Source organism: Lepisma saccharinum, chromosome 9, assembly GCF_977018435.1.
Source record: "Lepisma saccharinum chromosome 9, izLepSacc3.1, whole genome shotgun sequence".
Classification (NCBI taxonomy): domain Eukaryota; kingdom Metazoa; phylum Arthropoda; class Insecta; order Zygentoma; family Lepismatidae; genus Lepisma; species Lepisma saccharinum.
In genome coordinates, this window is record NC_139237.1 from 48,879,307 (window position 1) to 48,896,229 (window position 16,923).

Sequence of the window (16,923 nt, forward strand, 5' to 3'; positions counted from 1 at the left end):
TCTCTACTTATTATCATTGTTTTTGTTTTACTGGTGTTAATTCTCATATTTACCTTTAGTAGTTCTCTGTTCCATACATCTAAATTATATTGTAAGTCCTTTTCAGTTTTAGCAAATAAAACGAGATCGTCTGCAAAAGCTAGTTCTGATATTTGTACAGGTCTCATGAGCCAATTCCCAACAGTAAAGGGTTTAATCTTTCTTTTGCAAATTTTTGTAATTTCATCAATTAAAATTATGAACAGAAGTGGACTTAAAATGCAGCCTTGTCTTACTCCAGTTGATGTATAAAATTCATCAGATTTTATGTTACTTGTACGGATGTAGTTACAACAGTTATTGTAAAAGCTCTATGCTAGCGATCAGGTTATCATTCACTTTTCTTCTTTGCAGCACTTTCCATAATTTAATCTAAGGTACCCTGTCAAATGCCTTTTCCAAATCTATGAAACACAAATGAATTTCTTTATTATATTCTATCACTTTTCCTGAAATTTGTCTTAGTGTAAAAATTAAGTCCTGGCAGCTTCGATTTGGTCTAAATCCACTTTGGCTTTCTTCTAGTTAGTTAAAGAAGACTACCAAAAATACAAATTGGAAAGACAACGTACTAAAGAAATGGTCATTCTTGCAAAGAAAGAAGCATGGGAAGAGTTTGGTAAATTTATGGAAAATAATTATAAAGAAAACAAGAAACTGTTTTATAAAGTGTTAAAAAATATGAGGAAAGATAAAGAATGTCCACTGAAATTCATCAAAGATAAAAATGGGAAAATGTTAACAGAAGAAACAGAAGTTATGAATAGGTGGAAGGAATATTTTATGGAATTGTTAGAAGGTACAAATATGGAGGAACAAGCTGATGAAACAACTCTAGAAGTTATATTGGAAGAAGATGACATAATTAAGGAAGAAGATCCTCACAAGCCTGCCAAAAAATGAGTTCCAGTTCATGCGGAAGAGATAATAATTCAAAACCTACCGAAGAAGTTACCCCTGACACCCTTCCTTTCAGTGTGTTCAAAGTGCATACAGTAGAACCCTTTGGTGGTCAAATCCACTGGTTAATATTAACGAAGGGGGGTTTCCCAACCATCTTGACCTATTATGCAAATTCCGACTGAAGCTCGAATCTCCTCTTAAGTCAATGTGTAGAACAGTTTGAAGAGGACATCGTCGTAGAAGCTCAGTAAAGCTTCTATTTTTATGTGGTTACAGTGAAAGGGAAGTTTCAGATGGAATTCACGAAGGGTCACCTTCACGAAAAGAATGCATGTGATCTCACATGGCTCATTTTGAGAACCACCATGAAGGAGAAAAATGAAAAATTAATAAGAAAATGTCCTGCTTTGGGCTCGGGGTACGGGACGCGCGCAGGTTCGAGTCTTCTGGGGGCAACGTTTCTCCTGAGATTTCGACCAGTGTATGGGATCGGTAGCCACCCACCATGGTGAGGAAGCTAGGTAACCTGGTCATGGAAACCGACATCAACGACTGGGTGTTCGTCGTGCTGACCACACGTCATCCCGAACCTGTTTGGATGATCGCTTGTGCTGATGCATATATAAGTCAGGCCAGCAGTCGGTAAGTAAGCCCTAGTCCTCATGGGCTGTTGACCCACGGTTTATTATTATTAAGAAAAATGTAAATGATACATGAAACCAGTATAGATCTTAGTTTGTTCAACAATTCACTTCTTAGGAGAAAATTGTATTTTTTTTAAAAAAAAAATAATAGATATTGTTTTGAGTCCATCCCTCACAACAACACACAATTTACTCTCACTTCTTCGAAATTTTGTAATGTATTTTCCGCACATTACATATAAAACAGTTTTCACATTTTATTGAAGATTTACAACAAAGCCACAATCTTTCACAGCGTGTAAAGGACACCAAGACAAACAACTTTTATCAGTAGCATTTGGATCACTGACGTCCCTTTATCGTGCTACAAGCTCTTGAAAATGGTTTTATTCCATAAAAGTTGAGATATTGCAGAGACTCTTGAGTTACCGAGATATTGTGAAGACGACGATTTTCCAAGTGAAGTGACTGAACTATACGTTTATATAAATATCCTCTCATGTAATATATAACTACATAATCATATATACTTATATAATGGACTCTATATTAAGAGTAATATAAATTTCTCTAAGTCCATGTTCTTTCATGGATGTATAGTACACAAAAGAATATAATATCTATGTTACTTTCACTTTCTAGGTTATTTTAAATAAAGATCCTAACTGTGAGGCTTAGAATAAATTCTTACCAAATAGGAGGTAGCAATGGAAATGGTCGTTCATCATATACACTCCTTGGACAGTCACCGGGCAGCTGCGATGGGTTCTTGTGGACGGCCAGAAGGTCGGGCGTTGACTCGGATGCACAGGAACGGGGCGACGATGGCAATGCGTATGCAACGGCGCGAACAGCTTGGTGACCGCAACGGCGTCGTCCTGGAATGGCCTCGCAGAGATGCACGCTGACGCTGCACAGTGATACAGATTTTTTTTAAAAAATGGCAAAATTCAAGAGCTCGCTATTTGACCAACAAATCAATACAAATATGTAAGATTTGCATTTTTAAGGAATAATTGACAGTTTGGGTCAATGAGTGGAGGCACATGGTGGTTCGGACACTCTTCTAAACTATAGGTACAGTCCCGATTAGCCTTGTTGTCCATAAAGCGGTTTTAAAATACTCAAACGAACAATACACACACTTATGTGTGTGTGTGTGTGTGTGTGTGTGTGTGTGCGCGCGCGCTACTCATCCTATTCCATGTGTTTGGATTAAAAAAGAATTCGTAACGTTTGCCAGAGTTATTCACGAAATGACTATTTCCTAGCGCACTATAACTTTTAACACATTGACCAACAGAAAAATAAATGTCGATGTTAACCTTGAATCTGTGCTGCGTGGTAGCCTACTTACAGGATACAAAATTGTTTTTGAGGTCGCTTTCATTCGGAACAAGGACTTGGCAGGTTCATATCATGCACATTGAAGGCAATCAGAACCGAGAGTTGCTATTTAAAGTGATATGTATTATTGTTGTCATTTGTTAATGAAAGAAATGTTCATTCTTATTTGAGGTTTCAACATAAATCTTCTTAGATGAAATTATTGAAATTTATAACGGGGACATGTAAATGCATATCTTATAATGGGGTTGATAGGTTAGTAAAATTAAGATCAAAGCTCCGAAATATATTTTCATTTCATATTTATCAATCCCAATCTTCACTCACCAGTCTCTTTTGCAAATTTCTACTTGTTTTCACTTTGTTTGTTGTGAGTACAAAAAGGACAAAGCACAAAGAACCGATGACGGGTGGAGCGTGTGTAAATGTTCCCAATAATTACTTTTCCCCGTCGCCATAAAATTGTATTTTTGTCCGGACATACAGGAGACAAATACAGGAAGAATAATAGGATCGGTTAGGGTCTCTGTTCGCCCGAGTTCAGAATAAAACTCAATTAATGCCTGCCTGAGCCACAAACTGCAGCTGCTTGCCTTTGTTTTTCATGAGTTTCAGATTGCAGCTCCCATTCATATCCATGTGTAATGACTTCCTTTCCTCTTTATTGTTGCATCGCCCTATAAAATCCCGTGCAAAAGCGCATCGGCCTTTGGAATTTATCGAGTGCTTGGTCTATTCATTTGCGCCGGAAAGAGCCGTGTTTGGGAAGCGCTGGTTATATTTATTCAAGAGATTGGTTGTCCATATATTCGTTTTGTTCCTGTGAAAAGTAAACTAACTCTGGTTCATAGCTGTTGCAAACGCAGCTATTCCTGTCCCAGAACGAGCAACATCCAATTTACATTGCGTGATCCATTTCCAAACCGTTTCACCCGACGTAAGAGCTCCCGACTTTCGTGCGACAGGTTTCAAGTTCGAGTCCAGATTTTCGTTGATGTCACAACGTCGTGTTTCTTTGGAATTATTGAATGTGTTAATTTCTTTTATGTGTCGGCATATATGGTAGTTTGCACCCTTGAAATTATACAAAGAAAAATCGCTTTATCTAAAAATGCTTACCTTAAAGTATAACAAGGTCCCTTGTAAAAGTTCCATTGAGAATGGTTAAAAGTGTAGGTTTGAAAGGGACATTAAAAAGGTACGGAAAAACTTAAAATAAACTTCCTGGAATAGAGTGGAAAATGTCCGCTCCACTCACGAAGCTAAAGAACATTAACTCGGTATGTCGGGACTTGGAAAGAAATTTAGTATTATCAGGAAGACGTTTGCATGATTTGGCACTAAATAACCTATTGTTTATCCACTGCAAGAATAAAATTAATGTAAACAAACCCACGTGACTTATAAGAAGTTGATCATTTAGTTCTGGTGTTATTTTGTTCACGAATCTCTTGGACGTAGCTATACAACTTCAATGTAGCATCTCTATCTTTGTCATATACACTATATTCGTACGCCCAGGTTTCTTACGCGACTGAAATTCGAACAACCAATAGGATTTCTTAGATGTCACATGTATTTGTTTACATTGACTTCATACTCGGACCGGACAGAGAGCAATGTTCTTTGTCCCTACCAACTGTTCTTGGGTTTAGGGAATGTTTAATCTTTAAGTGTGTACGATCTGCCGTTCATCCTCACCGTTAACCTAAAATGGCAAGATATAACAAATTGGAAACAAAAGCAAGTAACATTTAATATGAAAGGATGATCATAAGGTAACGTGACACGCATTTCTATTATAGTAAATTGAACGTTTATCTGTAATAGTAGTATAAAAGTATATAATATAAACCCGGGAAATGATGAACCCTCCTCAGGCAAATTTGGCTACATTTAAAACTTGCTCAACATGCCCATATGAGCTTTTTGCTCAAGTGTGGTACTCCGTCTAATCCAAGATTTTTGTAAAAATGCCCTCGGGAAGTTCCTGTGAAATGATGAGCCCCCTCAGATTGATTTGCCTACACTTACAAAAGCTACATCTGTGAGATTGTTGTCCATAAGCTTGTCAAAAATATGCCCCTCTTGATATTTTTTTTGGCTACACCTAAAACTAGGCCAAAAAGCCACCCACACCCACCCACATACACACCCACACCCACACACACACACACACATATTTACTTCCGGTTTAAGTTCAATTGGGCACCAGGCTCAACTTGTGCAATATGCAGAGGCCTTCTAGAATTGCTCTGTGACTCTCTCATTTCTTACATCATAAACATATGATTTTTCACCTATAAGAATAACACTACATATGGTGTCATCAGGGAGTGTATCGTGGAATTCACAGATAATTTTAATGTTTGTCCTGTCATTAACCACAACTTGTTTTCTTTTTGAAGTGTTGATGACAAACATGGGTCTCTGTGCTTTGAATTCATCTGGTGTGTAATACATGTCAGTATTGCCTGTAGTGACCCTTTTGTATGCTGTAAATGCTTCATATAATTTAAGAAAATCATCCTTGGACATGTCTAAATTATAATTTTCTCTAGGAAATACCTCATTTCTGCCAATTTTAAGATATATGTTCTTGATGTTGCAGTTATCAAATTTACTTGAATTTTTTTTTTGATTGTTGTGTCTTCCAGTCTGAAACAGCACCACCACAAAATCCGGCATGTCATATTGTATACTGGAGAATGAATTTGTAGCATCAAACTCATAATAGGTACCAGTGGCAGGCTTCTGTACACATTGATATGTATAAAATTGTAAAGGAACCTGTGGATTTTTTAGGATATCAGCTTTGTATTTAAGAGCATAACTGGCTTCATATTCAACAACCGGGATTCTTAGCTCCATAGTCTGAATAATGCACTTGCCTTCATCAGGTAGGGTATTAGGAAGAGCTTCCCCTGTAGAGTTTAATGTACTGTACCTCATCAAAGCATTATTATCATTTGCAGCTCTTCTAAATGTAATTCTTAAACCACCCTTCCACATAATGTCTTTGTAATCTGAGAAGAATCCTGGCAACAGGCGCATCGGGAACAGCACTGTGTGGTTCTTGGATATAATTTTATCACCAGCCTCAAATCCACCTATTTTGTAGTATGATGCCTCGGTTTTGGATAATTTTAGTGTGGCCAAAGCTGTAGAGGTAATGCCGGGGTAATCTACTCTGTTTATAACAACACCATGTTTTCTGATCTCAATTTCAGAGAACAGTTGTGGCACAAAATTGTCCACCAATCTTATATTTGAATTTGCCGGATAATCTGTACCATCGAGCTTTACAACATCAAACTTGATGTATAGATCTGCTCTGTGGGGGTGTATAAAGCCATCCCCTACATCAAGATCAACCTCAATCTCTGTGTTGGGTTGATTTAAATTTGCAAAGGTCCTCCTGTTTGGGGGGAATGATTGTAGCTCATAACTCTCAATATTTTCCATTTTTTTGTATGTATTTTTATTTAAATATTAATTTCTATGATTGCAGTTGTTGTGGCTCCAGCAAAATCAACTAATTCTTCTTTTTCATTAGTGACCATCAACTCAATGTAATCTATTCTGTTATGGCACACAGGAAAATATAATGTTGGTGATGGGGTGTAGATGATGGGCTCCATAAATTCAGAGTTAGGTTTGAATGTTGCAATGATGCCAGTTTGTTTGTGAGTGCCTATGCCATTTGATTTGGTGATCATACCCTCGGCCACATTACAGTGAATATTTAGAGTTTCTATAGCTAAGAATTTAGGTATATTAATAGCAGTGTGTTTGATGGCTGGTTCAAGTTTTGTGTTGTTCTCAAAGCCTAACAGCTCTCCTATAGTACCCAGATCCACTGTCTCTGTAGCAGATACAATTTCTACTCTGTGAGTGACAGAATTTTGAGTTAACACTATACCTCTAGGTAACTGAGCATTTAAAGTAGACAGATTATACTGCCCTGGAGTGATGACAATGTTTTGATCACCAACTGCAATTGTGTTGTTGTGGTGTGTAATATTAGGGATCAAGTACATGCCATAAAATGCTCTGAGAGCTATTGTTTTGGGATACACTATATCATCATGTAATCTAAGTTTCAATATTGAATTTTGGCTGGTGAGATGGAATACCCCCATGATGTTTCAGATACCACAGGGCTTTTTGAAAATTTTCAATTGATGGTTTATTTATTTGAGACATATATCTAAGAACAGATAAACACAGATGTCCACAATTAACATCTTTGAAATTTTGAACACGAGCATTATTGTAATAAAGATTAGTTGATTTTAGATATTTTACTAAATTTTCAGGTGGAACACCTCCAAATGAATCAAACACAAATGCCTCATCTTTTAAATATTTAAGATAACAGATCCAGTGAGTGCCCTGATTTTTGTACTTATCCAAATTAACTATGCCACACTCTTTGTTGAGTGGTTGTTCTGTTAAAGAATCAGACATGTACACACCTCTAAAATTTTTGATGCCCAGTGGCTTGATTAAAGCTTCAATATCTTAGTTTGTAAGCGGCTCTTGTTTTTTTTAAACTTATTCATGGCTCTCTTAACACATTTGCCCTGTTTCTCCATGGCCAGGTTATGGCGCTTCATTTCATCTAATTCTGCCCTATTCTTCTTGGCATCTATTACTGTTTTTGCTATAGCAGCTGATCCCCAGCCAAATTCCCAACAGCCCCAAGTGCTGCTAAGATGGCTGGGATAGTAAATATGAAGCCCCCCACATGTGATTTTTTCCTGGATTGCTGTAATTTTTTCAATTGGGGCGTACTAAGCAACAATTTCATACCATGGCCCTTGGCAAGACAAGAAATTTTTTTCTTCCGCTGCTTTTTTGGTTAAAAGACTATCAATAGTTTTAAGAGATTTAAGACCTGCATAAGGTATCTGATACATAACACCCTTGGCCTTCATCCTAGGTTTATTATATACATATTCATAACCCCCACCCCAGTTTTTGTTTGGTGTTCATAGTTATGGTGGTCCCCAATGCTGCTATTCTCTCACTTAAAGAAGCATCTTTGCTTACAAATCTACCAAATGCAGCCTCTTCTAATTTCTTGTCTGCAACATGTCTCTTGTCAAGATCAGAATGTGTGTTGTATGCTATGTCATGGTCTCTATAAGCAGCATCTAGGGGATTAACACCAGGATCACCTCTGTTTAATCTATGGTCCAATTTTGTGCCTGGACCACAATACTGATAGCCTGGAATGTGTAGTTCAAATGGCAGCTTGTTTATGATGTCATTAACCAGCCCCCGACCCTCAGAGATATTCCAAAATTTGGGTGGTAGAGTATTAATAATTTTTATAAGATATTCAATCCCCTTAGTGTCATTCACTATAAAATTAGACAATTTGGTGGCTATCATGTCCATAATTCCAACCTTTTCATTGTAAAAATTATGGTTGCCAGCATTTTCCTCCCCAGCTATCACCAGCAACCTATCTACAAGTTTCCTGACATCATCAACCCACACAAATTCTTTAGGCAGGGTGTTGTATTGTTTGATCCCACTACCAGTCTTGATCTGTGACCATATGGGCTTGATTAAGTTGCTGTATTTTGCTCCACTGTTAGACTTGACTCTTTTTTGTGTGGGATCATTGTTCTGGTATAGAGCATCTGATTTTATTAATATTTCTTTGTAATGCTCATAGTCTTGATCTGTATAGTTGCCAGGCCTTTTCCTAGTCATCAGTTCCCACAATCCAGGTGTGCCAGGGTACTTAACAAAAGCACCTCTTTCTCCAAGATGAGATTCTGAATATACAATCAGATCATCTCCCATAAATGTTACTCTGAAATTGCCAATTCTATGTATGATGCTACCATAATGCTCTGTGTCAGCATATAAGCCAAAAACCTCATCTTTGTTGTCTTTAGATGTGCTTAAATATTTTTGAGCAAGAAGACCCAATTCAATAGGATCCTGACTAGCTTCAATTCTTCGAGGAGCAACAGGACTAGGTGTATGAATACTAGAAAGTGGGGTGATTGGATAATCTAATATGTTCCTTGCAGCTACAGGTACAAGCTCTGTGATCAAATTTTGATTTTGCTCTGTAACAGTTTTGATATTTTTACCTAATTCACTAATAGCATCAATAATAGGCTGTTCTGTTTGTTTGTGTTGTTCATAAATTCCTCGGTTCTCTGATTTCCATCCCTTAAATCTTTTTACAAGATAATCGCTTAATTTAAGATCATCAATGATTGGCCTTTTCATGGTTATTTATATATGTTTCAATGTCTAGAAAATTGTTGATTTTATTTCTGTATTTGCCACTATTGGGTTTTCTTGTCATATCAATTGTGACAAACCCATAACTGCTTTGATTCCAGCACCTACTGCAAAACTTGGAAAAATCATTGTAGCTCAAGTCCCCATCTACATATTCATCATGTATGTGTTTGAGGTTGGTATGATCTTGATGAAACACACATATAAAATTGCTGTTGTCTGGGATCAGCTGCTTCGGTATTTTAGAAAAAGTCTGTGCCAGGTAGAAGCAATCAATGTTTTTGTGTCGGCCCTGTGTAAAGAAATTTCTAACCTTGTTTTAATTATCCAGTATAATGTCATCAAACACAACAACAGAATTATCGAGACATTCATGAAGTGGCTTAACATCTGATGCAAAAGTGGCAATATCCAGTCCATCATATAGCTTCATCAGCTGCTGATATTTTAATTGTTCCAAGCTCTTAGAGAAAACATACAAGTGCCTGTTTTTCCAGTCTAACCAGTTGGGTGCCAATAAAAAATTATCAATCATTAGTGTAGTTTTACCACAAGCTGATGGCCCAACAATAAGACATCTAATATTATCAGGCAGCAACTTGCCATTTCTCTTAATCTGCTGTTCAGGTTCTGGCAGCCTCTTTATAACATCCCAGGTGCTCATATTATCACTTTGTCTGCATCGATCCAGCTGTGTTCTGGAAGTCCTAGCCATTTGACAAATAACTTGTTGCCTTTTCTGCGGATGATTTTTTCTATGAGATATGTGTCAGGCTGTTTAGTTTTGTTGAGTTCTTCTTCATAGAACCGGCCTTTGAGAATTTCTCCTCGGTGATCTTATATTATATATGTGTATCGGGTCCCAGGTTTAACTTGAACCACTGTAAATAATTCAGTGCTCCAGTTTCTGGTAAAGCCTCTTTTGAATAAGTGCTTATATTTGCTGATTCTTACTTGATCACCTACCTTGTATTTGGTTTTTCTTGTTGTTGGCTGGTATCTAGGATAATAAACAGTGCTGATCAATTTTTGCTCATCAGATGAAGTTACCTCAGAGGGCTTCATGTTGATTGTGGAATGGACCGAGTTGTTATATTTATGTAGAAGTTCTGGAAGAATATTAAACCATTTATAATTACCTTGAAGTGTAAATTGTTTATACATAAGATTTTTTAGGGTTTTGTTGAATCTCTCTACAATTGAGGCCTTGAGATCACTGTAACTCGAATAATGTTGTATTGACTGGCTTTTAATAAATTGTTGGAACACAGAATTATAAAATTCTTTGCCATTATCTGTTTGCAAATAGCGCGGTGATCTTCCACTCTGATTGATGATTGTCCTGAAGGCTTCTGTAACACATTTTCCAGTCTTGGATTTGAGTGGCACAGCCCAGGCAAATTTTGAAAATGTGTCTATTACAGTAAGTAGATATTTGTAGCCCTTGTTGATCTTGTCTAAGTTTTTCAACTGTCCACTTGCCATTTCAACCAAGTCACACTGCCGTAAATCATCTATGCCTTTTGTGACCACTGGCAGTCTCTTATAATTATGTCTGGCTTGTCTGTGTAATTCATCAACAATAATTTGTCTAGACATAATATGTAAACAAGAATATTGCAACTATGGGGTGTTCAGCAGCTGATACTACAGGATTTTCTAAATACAGTTTGTCTCCTATTTGTATATTAAATTCCAGAGAACCATCATCTTCAGCATAAGATGTTTCTAATGTATTGGGGTCTGTAAAATCTTCTAACTCTACACTGGTGAATTTTGCTTTGTTATCAGCATTTGTTATTGATAAGGTAGGGTAGTGGTGTGCCTGTGGTTGAAGCCAATATTTGATCTTGATTGGTCTAAGTGTGCCCCCAACAAAAAACTGGTAATAAAATTGTGCAGGGGACAGCATATATATTTTGCCACCTGGTGTAAATGGTGAATCATATTCTTTGTTGGGGATGCTGTACAATTCAAGAATTACTGTATGTTTAGGATTCTCGATTATGCCTGTTATTTCTTTTTCTGCTGTAAGCAATCTGCTTGTTACAGATTCAAGGTGCTCATTGATGGTCCTAACAACATCATCATGGCCTGGCTTGATTTTTATGTCCACAACAAGTTTCTTGTATTGTTGCACAATCTCTTGTAGCTGGGTGGCAAAAACAGACAGAGCATTTGCTTGATTGGATTCCATGCTTCCTAGCTGTTGCTTGATATTAGCTACAATTTGCTGTAAATTTTCAACAACTGCCAATTTTGAATTTTGAGCAGTAAGATTATGGACTTGTCTTCTGATATCCTCAAACAGGGCATGCAGTTCATTAATATGTTGATTGGTTGGTAGAGTGGCCACTGTCTGAGTAAGTTGTTTGATCTCTGTCTGGATATTCTTGATATCTTCTGATTTCAATATGCGATTCACAGCTCTCTTAATATTTTTAAGTTCCTGTGATGTAGGCATATTTGATACAGTATTTTGCAAAGATTCAAGTGCAAATTTCACATTATTTAATTCAGAAGCATCAGCCACACCACGCATAGCATCTTGGAGCAGGGCTATATCAGCCTGAGTGTGTGTTGATTGTTGTAAAATTTGAAGCTTTGTTTGGATATCATCGATCAAGTGATGAAAATGAGATAGCTCAGATTCAGTGTTGAGGTTTTCAAGCTTTGTGATCTGTTGCTGGACACTGGCAAGGGTGTCCACAATACCAGGCAGGCGAGATTCTAGAGATTCTTGTACATTTGTCAAATCGCTTTGCACTGCTGCTATTGTACCCTCAAGATGGGTTATGGTACTTTGAATTTTTCCAAAATCTTCATATGTTTCAAGTTGCAGCTTAATGTTGGCAACACTCCGAGTTATTGCACTCAAAGCATCAGAAGATGGTAAGTTGTTCATAAAATTTTCAAGTGTCTCAATTTTTTCTTTAACCTCGGCTATGGCATTGTTCAAGGGGTCCAGATTAGGTATCTGGAGTGATTGAATCTGTTCCTTTAGAGTGGAAATCACTAGATCAAAATCTTCTTGTGATTTTATGCTTTTGACAATTGTTTGGAGCTGTGTCTGGACATTATTTATCTGCTCTTCCAATTGCTGTTTCAATTGCTCAGAGTTGGTGGCCTGGGTCTTAAATTTGGCTTGAAGAGCTGCTACAGCTTCTTCTAAACTTTGAAAATTATCCAATGTGGCCAAGTCAGTATATTTTTGAAGCAGCAATTTGAGTTCTGAATCAATTTTAAGGAGTGGGTCCATGCATTGTGATTGTAAATTTGTAATTTCTAGTTGAAGACTGGCATTGAGTGTGGTTTGTAAAGCTTGTAAATCACTTCTTAATTTTTTGACTCTGACATCAAGCATAAGAATCTCATCACTGTGATCTTCATGTCTTGTATGGCCAAATTTATCATTAGGCATTTTGTTTTAGTGGTTATTTATTATTGAATATCTAATTCTTAATTCTATAAAAAAAGGTATAAGCTTGTCATAGGATCCCGGGACCTCAATATATAAACAGTCACCAGCAGAAACAGTATATAAAGTGCCAGAAATCATGTTTGAGTGCTTTATCCTGTAAATATTTTTGCCTATTGAAATCTTGACATTACCCTCAGGGGTTGTTATAAATTGCAAATGACCACCTACAGGTAATTGGTAATGATTTAAATTATTGTTAAATATGTACAATGTTTTACCTGTTTCATCATCAACATCTGTAAGTATGCTGTTCAGATGAATAATTAACAAAGCACTTACTTTAGATATCATATCAGAAGAGGGTTGTGGTGTTGGTAGGTCCATAATAGCCTGTTTTTTGAACCCAAATAAGTTCATAGGCATGTTTATTTATTTCAAATCATGCTCTGTAATTGGGCATTGTTTGCCACTTTTCAAATCACAATGACCGCATGGTAGAGTATGTATGCCACATGATAAAATGCATCTCTTATCATCATGTGGATCCAGAGCCACTTTTCTTACAATATTTGTAGTCAACAAGTGATCCACACTCTGAATTCTGGATTCTGATGTTCTGATTGTGCTACATGATTTGAGGCAATTTTTGTAATCTTCAAATTCAAGCTCTTTGTCTACAGTCACTCTGCCAATGCCCTTGGCCTTTTTTGCAATAGCGCCAATACATGTTTCAAAACTGTACATCTTGGCCCTTAACCCAGCAAATGCCACAATAACATCACCAAGTGTCTCATCTTTTAACTTGCCAGGCACCTTTTTGTTGTGGTGTTTAATTTTTGAATGTTCAGTGGTATCAAAATATTTAAACAATTCAGGCTGTGCTATATCTTGATAAACATCTTCTGTTTGAATATCAAGAACAAAACTATCTGTGTCCATGTACATCAGTTTTACACGATCCTTATAAAAAGGCTTCAACACATTATAAAACAATTTTAACATGTGTAATTTGGCCAATTCTAATATCACAGCCCCTACATAAATATGCTTATCAAACTTAATCTTTGTTTTTTTCATGATGAAGAGTGCCATATGCTCATCATAAATTCTTCTATAATTGAAATTAGGCTTTGCAATCAATTTTTTGCTCCGGCTGGGATCAGTAATTATTTTAACATCAGTATGTTTTCTGACATTTTCTATGGTTTTGCCATACACTGAATTGACCATCAATTTAAACAAGGTCTTATCAAATTGGCTCATTGCAGATGTCCGAAGCTCTGTGTTTGTATCAATATATGGCTTCAACCATCTTGAGTGCCGGAACCTCAAGACTTTGCCAACTTTGGTTACTTGAACACCATGATTCATTAGGAACTGGAGGTTTTTGTAATATATGACATAATCCTGTTTTGGCTCTAGAGTCATCATCAATTTCTTCTGTTTAGAGCCAGGTGAGCACTCAACCTCAGGAATTGGGGGCAGATCAGAAAATGTGTTGTGTAAATTATCTGGAATTGTCAGATCAACCTCTAAGAACAGGCCATAGTTACTGTCATCAAAATCCTTAAGATCTTCAATATTGAAATCTTCAACCCACTCAAGCCCTGCATATGGCAGTTTTTTCATCATAGCATAACCATAGAGGCTATTGGCATCTACATACAGTATATAATTTGATGGCAGTGGTGGATCATAATCAGGAATATATTTGTTATTTGCTCTGGCATATCTCTGAGAACATTGCACCATGCCTCCTCTTATACATTGTTCCATAAACAGATACATGTCCTGATCCTGAATGAGATCCAACTGCATTTTAGTGTTTAAAAACATTGCAGACCATGCTAGGCCCGGAGCACTGTAAAAATACATTGGATCCAGCTTATAATTTTGCATGGAAGATTTTCCAAATGCCTGAAGTATATCAGCTAAGAGGGTCACATCAAGTTTTAAATATGGCTTGTGATAATCACCAAATTTCAGGCATTTTAAATTGTTCCACATCAACTGGGCATGGTGATAATCTTCATCAGTGATTCCAGATGCTCTGATTTTGCTGTAAAACTCTTGTTGTGGTGGCAGAGAACACTCATCAAATTTAGAAAAATCTGTAACATAATCATATGGATATACACCCTTCCGCCTAATTAATTTCAGGTCCTGATTTGGAAACAAACCACATGTGATTTTGAATTGATCATCAGATAATTGAGTGGCCAGTGTAGCCAGGCTAGCAGACAGAATTCTGTATGAATCAAGAAATCTTAAGTGAATAGGAACACTATTAACTTTAATTATCTTGCTAATGGCAATATATTTTTCATTATTTTCAGCTAAAATATTTAAATTCTGCTTGTCAAACCCCTCGTACCTGATCAAATGATGAAAATCATAATTGGATGCACCATGGCAAAATATAGGGACAAATTTTGGTCTCTGGATCTTAATATTACAGCTATTACACAGGGCCATTAAGAATTTACCATCTGTATGAGAATGGTGTTTCACCTTGATATTTGTATCTGAAAATTCAGAATCACATACCGGGCATTTTTCTGCATTGTTGAAATCTTCAATCTGTTTCTCTGTTAAAGGCAACATGGGTTTTGATTTTAATAAGATATCAGATGCTATGTCATGGCACTCATTTTCTATTCTATGTGCAAATTCTTTGATGGCATCTGCTCCCATGTATAAATATTCTTTACTAACAACACCATCCTGTACAATCACATAATAAAAACTAGAAGGTTCATGTAACTGGTATGATGTAATTGAAGGTTCATCAGGATCTGGGCTACAGAATGCAAGGGGTTTGAGGTTTGATTCAAAATCACAGACTGTATATGCTGGGTGTTCCAACAAGGCTTCAAATTTTTTGAATTTGGCATTTTCATTTGGGTTAGGCATCACCATATGAACAGGTTTATGATTGCCACAGTATTTCAGATGCTCAATATTGTCTTAGATTTGTCTAGTTGCTTTCTAACTAAAGCTTCAAGATTATGTATCAAAGTGTAATGATATGTGCCATCCTCTTCAATTAAGAGCAGATCAATCGGAACAGCAGAATCATCATCAAATGTACTGATTCTGAGAGGTGCTATCAAGCAATTGCCACGGCCAGTAGAACAAATAAATACATTAATAGATAATTGTTTACCATTAATATCCCTGGCCTTTTTTTCAAATTTATCAATATTCTGAACAGACATTGGATATTCTAAACCCTCCATTGCTTCATCAAAATCATTTTCATGTTGTTTATAATAACTTATTCGCTCAGGATGCCTTGAAACTGGATACAAAGCAGCTAAAATACACCACAAAAAGCATTTATCATCATTATTTTCTATGTTAACCACGGCTCTTTTGTTATTAATATTGGCAGGTAAAGGCACATTTGTAGATCCTTGTAATGGGTTGAATTCAGAAATATTAATATATAACTTGTGTGGAGATCCGCATAGGCTCCATCCTGACTCTTTTCCAGCAAATTCAGAGTGTTTAATATTTAATTGATCTATCAAACTGCTTATTATTTTGTCTGAATTTGTATTTGAATAAATAGCTACAGTTTCTGTTATGTGGGGCTGTGTAAATTTTGTGCCATTTGGCTTCTTATATTGTGTAAACAATTTGAGGGAGAGCTTATAAGAGCCATTTTGTGCATTTAGAATTGCCTGCACATCAGGATTTATACTGTTCAAAAAATTCTTAATGTCACATTTTGGCTCTGATTTAAAACAGTGATCCCTTAATTGGCCAGCAAAACTGCTATGGATAGGTGGTGCATAGCGTGGCTGCTTTGCTGCTCTAGCATTAACAGGTGCTTCATGCTTCCTTTTCAGACCAGATGTAGATGGTTGAGGGGGCAATATTGATGACTGTGCAGAGCAAGTACCTTTATGTTTATATGTGAAGTATTCCATGCTATATTTTCTATGGCATTTAGGGCATATTTTTGTAGGAGTTCTGCATTTGTCTGGATTACAATTCCTTTGATGCCTAGCCCAATTGGGGCTGGTTATATTCCTATTGCATTGATTACAATATTTTTGATTTGGCATTTTTGTTGTTTATTATATAAAATTTCTTGGGGTTCAAATCAAAATTCTATGCTTAATAAAAAATATCAGTTGGGTTCAGCAATGTGCTTTGTATACTTAGTGTGTGTGTGTGTGTGTGTATGTGTGTTAATATTTTTGGCTTTGGTATTTATATAAAATTTCTTGGGGTTCAAATCAAAACTCTATACTTAATAAACCTATGACAGGTTGTACAGGATAGCCT

At 36.5% G+C, this 16,923-nt stretch overlaps 1 protein-coding gene across 2 annotated transcripts in view; it reads left to right on the forward strand.

The window, feature by feature from the left end:
• The window catches only part of LOC145992043 (C3 and PZP-like alpha-2-macroglobulin domain-containing protein 8), a 911,691-nt gene that overhangs the window by 732,963 nt on the left and 161,805 nt on the right, over positions 1 to 16,923 (forward strand). The window lies entirely within an intron of this gene.